Source organism: Bos indicus x Bos taurus, chromosome 5, assembly GCF_003369695.1.
Source record: "Bos indicus x Bos taurus breed Angus x Brahman F1 hybrid chromosome 5, Bos_hybrid_MaternalHap_v2.0, whole genome shotgun sequence".
In the NCBI taxonomy this organism is placed as follows: Eukaryota; Metazoa; Chordata; class Mammalia; order Artiodactyla; family Bovidae; genus Bos; species Bos indicus x Bos taurus.
Window position 1 is genome coordinate 29,246,667 of NC_040080.1, and position 10,729 is coordinate 29,257,395.

Consider the following 10,729-nt stretch of genomic DNA (forward strand, 5'->3'; position numbering starts at 1 on the left):
GATCTTCCCAACTCAGGGATAGAACCCAGGTATTGCAGGCAGACTCTTTACCCTCTAAGCCACCAGGGAAGCCCACAACAGTGTGTAAGTGGTCTCAAATACATTAAAATTAGGGACTTAGCAACCTTCAGTTTGTACCAACTGCCTTTTTAATAGTCAAAAATTACCTTTTAAAGGCTTCCCTAATAGCTCACCTGGTAAAGAATCCACTTGCAATGCAGGAGACCAGGGTTTGATCCCTGGGTTGGGAAGATCCCCTGGAGAATGGAAAAGCTACCCACTTCAGTATTCTGGCCTGGAGAATTCCATGGACTATACAGTCCATGGGTTGCAAAGAGTCAGATACGACTGAGTGACTTTCACTTTAAAGTGAAACTTGAGTTATATTTCTTAGAATGCCTGTAGCAGTATGAAAACCATTGATTTGGTTGAAAAGTATTTTCATAACACGTAAAACACAGCCCAAAGAAGTTAAGAATCTTGCTCACAGATAAAGAAAGTAGGGCAAAAATCCAGGTCAAGAGACTCCCAGTCCACCATCTTAGTACAGTACTGGCCGTTAGCTCTGATTTTTATCTAACATTGGTTCTTCCGCGTGCTTTGACCTCAAATATTTAAAGAAGTTTGGAAAGAGAAGTTTTGTTCAGATCACACAAAAACACCATAATTCATATTTCCAAGAACTAAAAATGACATTGAAAAATCATCCTTCCTATCAAGTTCGTGTAGATGTGTATAATGTAATATATCACAAAGAAGAAGCATTTAATGATCCCCTTAGGCCATGACAAAATAAATCCTCTTTTTAGCTTCCATTTACTTTAAGTTCTTAAATTAAATAAGTCAGGGTGAAGAGCTCCAGCTAACATAAACTGTTGGAGTTTATTATTATTTTAAGGCTCCAATCTTCACCAAATTGTTTATTGATTTAATTGCTCAGATACAATACCATCTTAATAGGACAGAAATCTAGTTTGACAAATTTTCCAAAAAGAAAATCATCTACTCCCTCAAAACAATAGAATTTTTAATTTCCTGGACACTCCTTGAACATTTTTTGCCAACATCTGAAGAAAAGACAATACCTAGTGTTGAGAAGATTTCAGGAAACTAGGTACTATAAATTCCTTCAGTATTTCTAGAGGGCAATTTGGCAATAAGTATTACAAAGCCACTTTAAAATTGCGTAGTCCCTTTGAGCAACTTCTAGCAATTTAACTTAAAGCAATAATCTCCCTATGTTTGTAAATTTTCCTATAAATATGCTAATCACAGTTTTTTTCATATCATCAAATTAGCAATCACCTAAACGCCAAGAATATAAAATTGATTAAAATATACATGGAAATGCAAAATAATACAAAACTGGTTAATTGCTCAAATAAATATATATGATGTTATGTCCATATATGGTGTTATGTCCATAGATGAACCAGTAGTCAACAGTGACTGAGATCTTAGTATGTGGAATGATACAAATCTGGGTTCAAGTCACATCCTGCCAGTGTGACAGTGAGAAAGTTATTTAAATTTTCTAAGGCTCAGCTTCCTCAGTTGAAATAGCCTTGCAGAGTTCTTGTGAAGATTAAAGAAGTGTTTAAAGTATATCTAACTGTAGTATACAGTGAGTGCTCAGTAGATCATAGCAACTAATATTATTATTGGTTTAGTGAATTGTTTGGGAGTCATTAAACATCATTTTATAGAAGAACCTTTAATCAACTGAGTCTAAGGGTTATAAAATAGTATATATGTATTATGATGCCAAATTCGTTCTTACAGTGAAAAAAGTCCCCTTGTAAGATAATCACCAAAATGTTAAAAATTCCTACCTCTAAATAACCAAATACTGGATGAATTTAATTTTTTTCTCTTATATATAATCCAATATTTATTTTCTACAATAAAAATTTTAAATTTTATATTCAAGCGGAAAAAAAAAGCCACTATTTTGAAGCCTTTAATATCATCTTACTACTTAAACCGTACACTGAGTTTTCTCATTTCCATTTTTACAGGAGGAGAAAGATGACCTCAGGCTGGGCAAGTCCCTTCTTGGGTTGGGACTGCTCCCTATCACCCCTGGAGGGATCTTCCAACCTCAGTGTAACACAAGTTACAGAGTTTTGTGGGTTTGTTTTTTTTTTACTTTTTATTATTGTTTGATTCTATAGCCAGACAAGTTGTTTTGATACTCAGAAACTTGATATTTTAGTAATTTGACAAAATTTGAATAGCCAAATAATTTCTAGGGGCATAAAGCAGGGTTTTATTCTGCTTTCTCCACAGTTTTGTCTACTTTATTAATAAACGCACATTGCTTGCCCACTATTGTGGTGAGGAGATGAGATGTTGAACCTTGGAAATAAATAAGATATAGTTCTTACCATCAAAGAGTTCATAATTTTAAAGAAATAACATTTGTATTGCAATTTACAAAGCACTTTGCATGTGTGTGTGTGTGTGTGTGTGCATACACACACATGTGTGCTTAATCGTCCAGTCGTGTCCAGCTCTCTGCAGCCTCATGGACAGTAGCCCGCCAGACTCCTCTGTCCATTGAATTCTCCAGGCAGGAGTACCGGAGTGAGTTGCCATTTCCTACTGCAGGGGATCTTCCCAACCCAGGGATCAAACCTGTATCTCTTATGTCTCTTGCTTTGGCAGGTGATTCTTTGCCACCAATGCCATCGGGGAAGCCTTTGCACGTTTACACTTGTGTAACTCTCAAAGCAACACTGGAGTGGGTAGGATTGTATTATAGTGATGATCAATTTATGGTTTAAGACATAAAGAGACAAACAAGTAATTTAACTCAATGACTGGTGAGCCTGGGATAGATCCTAGATCTCCTTATTTCAAGTCTGCTGTTCTCTCTTCTAAACCAAAATGTAAAACAGAAGCAGAAGTGTAACAAATTCAGTAAAAACTTTAGAAATGGCCCACATCAAAAAAAAAAAAATCCTTAAAATCGACACATAATGTGAAGTAGAAGCTATATTAAATTCCAAAGAAAAGAAAGATTTTCAGAAAATATAACAAAAATTTCCAAGCTTATCTTTAAAAATTTTTTAAAAACACTACAAACAAAGAAAGAGATTAAAAGACTTTTCAGAATTTCAGATCAGAAAGGATGAAGGCCTGAACTGAGTCAGTGATGGCAGACATAGTGAGGGATGGACAAAGGCAAGAAAGTTTGAAAATTAAAACAGGTTGAATTGGTGAATGAGTGATGTAGAGAGAAAGAAAAAAGGAGTTGTTCTAGATGACTCCGACATCTTTGCTGTGGGTTACTGTAAGATTTTTAGTGTTACCAGCTGAAGGAAATAATAGCTGGAAATACAGACCTTAGTTTTCAACAAGTGTAGTTATGTATTACCCGTGGGATCTTTGGGTAAAAATGGCCATTAGAATATACATTGCCAAGGATTGGAGCAGACACGGGCAGATAGAATAGCAGAAATCAGTTCTGATATAACCACTTAGGGAAGTTCTAGGAGAGTGAGAGTGAGAAGACCACTGGGTTTTGGAGGCCACCAGCATTTACTGGGTGGGTGAAAAGACAAGAGTCACTGATGGAAATAGAGGATGGTAAAGAAATGGATTTTCCTGGAGGCTCAGAGGGTAAAGAATCAACCTGCGGTGCATGAGACCTGGGTTCGATCCCTGGGTCAGGAAGATCTCCTGGAGAAGGAAATGGCAACCTGCTCCAGTATTTTTGCCTGGAACATTCCATGGACAGAGGAGCCTGGCGAGCTACAGTCCCTAGGGTCACAAAGAGTCAGACATGCCTGAGCGATTAAGAAATGGAAGGAAACACAAAGAAATGGAAGGAAAATTGAGACACAAAAGATTTCAAGAAGAAAAGCTTTTTCATCAGTGTGGAATGCGGTAGAAAACCCAGCAAGATAAAGACAGATAAGCATGCTAGGTTTTTGCACTTAAGAGGTCACTGGCAACCCAGAAAAGTGGCTTCAGAAAGTAAAATGGTTTGCCAGGAGCTGGGAGGAGGAGGAAATGGGCAATTGTTGTTCAATGTGCATCGTTTCAGTCCTGCAAGATGAAAATTTCTACAGGGACTTCCCTGATGGTCCAGCAGTTGAGAATCTGCCTTCTAATTCAGGGGACTCAAGTTCGATCCTTGGCCAGGAGCCAAGATCCCACATGCTTTGGGGCAACTAAGCCGGGGGCATTGTGACTAGAGAGGTCCACAGTGCCACAACTACTAAAGCCACACACACTAGAGCCTGTCTCTAGCCTGCAAGCCGCAGTGAAAAGCCAATATGGTCAAAGTAAAAATTAAAAAAAAAAAAAAAAGAGCTCCCTTAATAAATATGAAAAATTCTAGGTACTAATAAACTTTTTTAAAGAAGAAAAAATTCTAGAGATCTGCTGTACAACAATGGGCATACACTTAATAATCCTGTATCATACACTTGAAACCGTGTCAGAGGGTAGCTTTCGTGTTATATGTTTTTTACAATTAAAAAAAAAAAAAAAGACATTCATACAAGAGCTAAAGAGTCAAACAATAAGAAAACAACATTTCAAAAAAGAAAAATAGCTTCAAGTCCCTTGAGTGCATGTGAAGTCACTTCAGTCATGTCTGGACTCTGTGTGACCCCCGTGGACTGTAGCCCACCAGGCTACAGAATTGTCTACAGAATTCTCCAGGCAAGAATATCTCTTCCCAACCCAGGGATCGAACCCATGCCTCCTGTGGCTCTTGCATTGTAGGCAAATTCTTTACTAGCCACTAGGGAAGCCCAGTGGTAGAAACCAGATTGAAGTGAACTGAGGGAACACAAAAGAGAATTGAAGACAGGGACTGAAAATGGAGAGGACATTTTGGAGAAGGATTCATATGAAGTGATGACAAGAGACTGGGTGGCAGATGGAGGGTGGATGGATGGCTTGTCAGTTCCTGGATATTGCTGTGAGCATTTTCTTATGGGTGAGATAATCTACTTTTTCATACAATTTAAACCCAAGATGGAGAAGGCAATGGCAACCCACTCCAGTACTCTTGCCTGGAAAATCCCATGGACGGAGGAGCCTGGTGGGCTGCAGTCCATGGAGTCGATAAGAGTAGGACACAAATGAGCAACTTCACTTTCACGCATTGGAGAAGGAAATGGCAACCCACTCCAGTGTTCTTGCCTGGAGAATCCCAGGGACGGGGGAGCCTGGTGGGCTGCTGTCTCTGAGGTCGCACAGAGTCGGACACGACTGAAGCGACTTAGCAGCAGCAGTAGCAGCAAACCCAAGATATACAAATTAGCTCTGAGAGCAACAGTAGCTTCCTATTTGTCCCTAATGATGATACATGGAGCTTTTCGAATTGCCTTCAGCACATGCTTGAATCGCTCCACTTACTGTCTTAGTCCTCTTTGTTAACATGCTTGTCATCTATTTCATGTGCCCTACCCAAACAGTTGACACGTGATCTTCATGGCCCAGATAGCTAAGGAGTGATACATTCCAGGGCTTTCTTTTCCAGATGAAGTTTTTGATTTGTCAAGTGATATGAATGATATTCCTGGGTAGTTACCTTAGTAATGGTATGCCATTCTTTTGGCTCTTTTATATGTATCGATCTTTATTCAAAAGAAGATTTGAGAGCCCTATGGGATTTTTTTTAACTTGGATAAAAAGTTGTAAATCATATACTGATACTGTGTTGTTTTTGAACTACATTCTTTATGATATTTATAGGTAGTTCTTTGGAGTTAAACATGATGTAAGAGAACAAAATTGGGCAATTTGCGGAGACATGGATGAACCTGGAGACTGTCATACAAAGTAAGTCAGAAAAAGAAAAACAAATGTTGTATAATATTGCTTATATGTGGAATCTAGAAAAATGATACAGATGGACTTATTTGCAAAATAGAAATAGAAACACAGATGCAGAGAACTGACATATGGATACCACGGTTGGGGGGAAGAGGGTGGGATGAACTGGGAGATTAGGATTGACATATATACACGCCTCTGTATAAAATAGAAAATGAAAGAGAACGCACTGTATAGCACAGGGAACTCTACTCAATGCTCTGTGGTAATCTAAATGGGAAGGAAATACAAAAAAAGAGGGGATATGTATACACATAGCTTATTCACCTTGCTGTACAGCAAAAACTAACAACATTGTGAAGCAACTATACTCTAATAAAAATAAAAATAAAGTGTACCAAAAAAGTGATATCAATTATATGTCAATTTTAAAAATAAGTTTTTAGTGATACATGTGTGAGAGTACAAACAGAAGTAGGAAAATATTCCCTAAATTTTTCGAATAGAAATTACTTTATAGGATTTGCTTTATAAATAATTCACTTCGTTAATTCAAATATATAAAATATAAATATACTTAGTAAAATATAAAAAACTTAGTAATTCAAACATTTACTGAGTGTCAAATACTCACCACAGGGACGCACAATGTTTTATGGAAGTAAAGAGGAATTAACTACCTAACTTTGCCCAGGAATGTCACAGAGGTATTGGGGATGAGAGTGTTTGATCTGAGATTTGCAGGGTGAATGGCAGTTTGCCAGATAGACTTCTTGTCCAAGGGCATTCTTTAATGAGCGAGCAGCTTTGTGCAAGATGAATCAGAATGGCTCAACCAAAAGTGGAGGAAGCAGGGAGTAAAATTAGAAGGCTAGTGCAATTCTTAGTTCAAGGGAGATAGGACTACTCTGCTTTATGACAGGTTCTGTGCCAGAAGCTGAACATGTTAAAATCATGTAGTCTCTGATCTCATATGTATACCTGTGGCGGATTCATTTCGATATTTGGCAAAACCAATACAATATTGTAAAGTTTAAAAATAAAATAAAATTTAAAAAAATAAATAAAATAAAATACATACACACACACACACACACACATATGTATTTTTAAAACTTTATTTGTTGCAGTACACAAGCTTTCCTCCAGCTGCAGTGAGTGGTGGCCGCTCTCCAGTGATGGTGAACGGGCTTCTTGTTATGGTGGCTTCTCTCGTTGTGGAGCACAGGCTCTAGAGTGAAGGCTCAGTAATTGTAGTGCATGGGCTTAGTTGCCCAGCAGCATGTGGAATCTTCTAAGACCAGGGATTGAACCTGTGTCCCCTACATTGGCAGGCAGATTCTTAACCACTGGGCCACCAGGGAAGTCGTAGCCTCTGATCTCAAGAAGTTCAGTGTCTGGGGGCGGGGGCGGGGCGGGGGGCGGTGGTGGATGACATGTAAACACTTCTGTAAAAGGCCACACAAAAGAGAAGAAAACAGGGACAAGTAGGTGTGATGGGAGAAACAATCTTCTCCTTTGATATGCGCTGTTGAGTTGAATTCTGTCCTTCCCACAATTCACATGGTAACATCTGACACCCCGCAATACCTCAGTGTGGGCTTCCCAGGTGGCTCTAGTGATAAAGAAGCCAACTACCAATGCAAGAGACCTAAGAGACAGGTTCAGTCTCTGAATCCGGAAGATCCTCTGAAGAAGGAAATGGCAACTTGCTCCAGTATTCTTGCCTGGAGAATTCCATGGACAGAGGAGCCTAGCAGGCTACAGTCCATAGTCACAAAGAGTTGGACATGACTTAGTGACTAAACGACCACCACAAGCCAAGGAATATCAAAGATTGCCAGAAAACCACCAGGAAGTAGGGGAGAGGCTTGGAACAGACTCTTCCTGACAGACCTCAGAAGGAACCAACCCTGCTAACACCTTGATCTCAAATTTCTACCCTCCAAAACTAAGACAATAAATCTCTGCTGTTTAAAGCACTTATAGTACTTGGTATGGCACTCCTCTGCTGTGCTTGGTCACTCAGTCATGTCCAACTCTTTGCAATCCCATGGGCTGTAGCCCGCCAGGCTCCTCTCCTCTGTCCATGGAATTCTCCAGCGAGAATACTGGAGTGGGTTGCCATGCCCTCCTCTAGGGGATCTTCCCAACCCAGGGATTGAACCTAAGTCTCCCACATTGTAGGAATATTCTTTATAGTCTGAGCTGTAAGTATACACCTAGCAAACCAATAAATGGCTTCATTTTGTCAAGTCAGCCCAAATTCATACAAGGTACTAAGAGTGCACCTAAGAAGTCCATGAGGGGCCCTCAAAACAGAATATTCTACCAGATACCCTAAAGTTTAAGAAAACACCATGACCACGTCAAACCAAATATTTTCCATCTTAGAGAGTTAGGTGGAAAATCAATAAAAAGTCACTTTCCTAATATCTGCTTCAAGAATCCTTTTCTTCCATGTCCTAGAGCCATTGACAAAATCTTTCACTTGTAATAACTCACTTGACTCTTTCTACTTTTCTTCTAATTTTAAGTCATTTATTTTTCATCTGTCAACTCAGCCCCACTCAGGCTCTGAAATTAAAGATATTCCTAGTCAGAGGATATTTAATAATAGTAGGCTAATCATCTACTCATCTTGATAAATGGTTAAGCATTGTTCTAGTAAACAGGCTCTCTTTTTGTTCTTTATGACCAATCCCAGCTTCGGGGCCTGTCCCCAAAGACCAGGTCAAGTTAGGCTTCTTTGGCAGCTTTAAGTCTCCCTGACTAAGACTATTTCATGACTTTCTGGGTGGTTCATTCTGTAGCTGGCACCTCCCCTGATTGTCTGTTCCAACTTGGTGTATCTAGCCATTTTCTGGATCCCTGTTTGCTCTGGCCTGTCTAGCCACTTACTAAGTAAGCTTTGACTTAGTTTTCTTTCTACTATACGGTGAAGATTTTATTTCCTAGTTTAAAAAAAATACAGCTTACCAGTTATCTATTTGAACCTACTGGATATCACAGGGTTATTGTTGTTTAGATGCTAAGTTGTGTCTGACTCTTCTGCGACTCCATGGACTATAGCCTGCCAGGCTCCTCTGTCCATGGGATTTCCCAGGCAAGAATACTGAAGTGGATGGCTATTCTCTTCTCCAAGAGATCTTCCCAACTCAGGGATTGAACCCATGTCTACTGCACTGGCAGGCGGATTCTTTACCACTGAGCCACCTGGGAAGCCAAGGGAACTCTACTCGATACTCTGTAATGATCTATATGGGAAAAGAATCTTTAAAAAGTGTGGATATATGTATATGTATAACTGATTCACTTTGCTGTACACCTGAAACTAACACAACATTGTAAATCAACTATACCCCAATAAAATTTTTTAAAAAATACAACTTACTCTCGATCATTTGACATGTTGCTAATTGCTCAGTCGTGTCCGACTCTTTGTGACACCATGGATTACAGCCTGCCAGGCTTCTCTGTCCAAGGGATTCTCCAGGCAAGAACACTGGAGTGGATTTCCATTCCCTTCTCCAGGGGGTCTTTCAAACCCAGAGATCAAACCTGGGTTTCCTTATTTGGCATAGCTGCCAGTTAAGTTATGCAATGATAACTAACAACTCCAAATCTCAACAGCTTAAAACACCCAAGATTTATTTTCTTTCTTTTGCTGTATGTCCGTTAAAAGTCAGTTATGGGAGGTCGTCTGCTCTCAGTCTTCTGTCATACTTTCTGCTTTCCTTATTCTGGGATCCAGGTCTACATGTAGGCACCATCTGGAATATAGCCAAGAGTTACTGTGATCGAGAGAAAGACAGCTGCCTGCTTTGGGATGTGAATGCTTCAAACTAGAAGTGACTTGCATCACTTCCACAAAACTCATTGACTGGAAGGTTCAGTATTTGATTAGCCAGGAAGGAGTGAATGAGTGAGTGAAAGTCGCTCAGTCACGTCCGATTCTTTGCAACCCCATGGACTATACAGCCCATGGAATTCTCCAGGCCAGAATACTGAAGTGGGTAGCCTTTCCCTTCTCCAGGGGATCTTCTCGACCCAGGAATCGAACCAGGCTCTTCTGCATCGCAGGATGATTCTTAACCAACTGAGCTATTAGGGAAGCCAGAAAGGAGAAGAGAACCAAATATTGGTAAGTGGCACCAAGGACTATCACCCTTGACACTAATTATTTAACTTGCATGTTACCTGGATCCCTTTCTTCTTGTTCACAGACATCCAAATAAAAATAACATAACAGCTACATACTGAAAGCATGATTTGACAGATATTCTAAGAATAAATATTCTGTAATCAACATAAAACCTGTTGAGAAATAGGTTTACTTCTTGGATACTCCCTGGTGGCTCAGACGGTAAAGAATCTGCCTGCAATGCAGGAGACCTGGGTTCAATTTTTGGGTTGGGGAAGATCCCCTGGAGAAGGAAATGGCAACCCACTCCAGTATCCTTGCCTAGAGAATTCCAATGATGGAGTCTGGCAGGCTACAGTCCATGGGATCACACAGAGTTGAACATGACTGAAAACCTAATGTTTTCACTTTCACTTGGATATTCATTTAATGTTTATCCAGTGTTCTTGCCTGGAGAATCCCAGGGACAGGAGAGCCTGGTGGGCTGCCATCTATGGGGTCGCACAGAGTCAGACATGACTGACGCGACTTAGCAGCAGCAGCAGCAGCAGCAGCATATCAGAATCTCTACAATATTTTAAAATCTGTTTAATTTTATTCAGAGTTTCCCTAATTTATTTAACCCTAATTTTTTTTTTTTTTTTTTAGTAAAACACCATGAGTTTGAAAAAACACTCAGGTCAAAACTATATTATCTCTTTTAATTTCATTACAATCCTATAGAATGAGAAATAAGGTGTTACAATAATTTTTGTGTTTATTGTTTTTTAAAAGATATCATAAGGAAGA